Source organism: Prionailurus bengalensis, chromosome B2 (assembly GCF_016509475.1).
Source record: "Prionailurus bengalensis isolate Pbe53 chromosome B2, Fcat_Pben_1.1_paternal_pri, whole genome shotgun sequence".
NCBI lineage: Eukaryota > Metazoa > Chordata > Mammalia > Carnivora > Felidae > Prionailurus > Prionailurus bengalensis.
The window spans coordinates 31037229-31038178 of NC_057349.1; positions in this window are offsets into that span (position 1 = coordinate 31037229).

Consider the following 950-nt stretch of genomic DNA (forward strand, 5'->3'; position numbering starts at 1 on the left):
CAAGATCCTGTAAAAATCCCTGTGGAAATTTCCTTCATCTCTACCACCCAAGATATATGATAGCAATCATCCTCTAAACATATGGCCCACTGACATACATTTGAAGTGTCTCATGACTAAGGTTTTACATACACAGTAGATGACCCCTCAAGGTCCTGAAAACTTTGCTTCCAAATTCCATAGAGACTTACACTATCCCTAACCGTCTCCCAACTTGAAAGTATATAAACAGTCACTCCTCACAACCCCAGTGCAGCTTTCTGCCCACACGTCTTGTACCCATGCTTTAATAAAGCCACCCTTTTTGCACTAAAGACTTCTGAAGAATTCTTTCTTGACAATTTGCTACTGAACCCAACATTTCACATGACTTATATCTATTATATTAATTAGTCTACTTAATTTTTTTTTTTCCTGAGGGGCACCTGGGTAGCTCAGTCATTTGAACATCCGACTTCAGCTCAGTTCATGATCTCAGGGTTCATGAGTTCGAACCCCACATTGGGCTTGCTGCTGTCAGCACAGAGTTCACTTTGGATCCCCTGTTCCTCCTCTCCCTCTGCACCTCCCCTGCTCATGCTCTCACCCTCAAAAATAAAGAGAGAGGGAGGCAAACCATAAGGGACTCTTTAATATAGAGAACAAACTGAGGGTTACTGGAGGGGTTTTGGTGGGGGGATGGGCTAAATGGGTGATGGGCGTTAAGAAGGGCACTTGTTGGGATGAACACTGGGTGTTATATGTAAATGATGAATCACTTAATTCTACTCCTGAAATCTTATTGCACTATATGTTAACTAACTTGGATTAAAATAAAATTAAAAAATAAAATAAGCAGATGAATAAATAAAACATAATATTTTTTTCTGAGTTATTTATAGATAAATTAGAAGATTGGGAGCTCTATCTGTCATTCTAGCATGTAAGTTTATAAACTGTGGATAATCTTC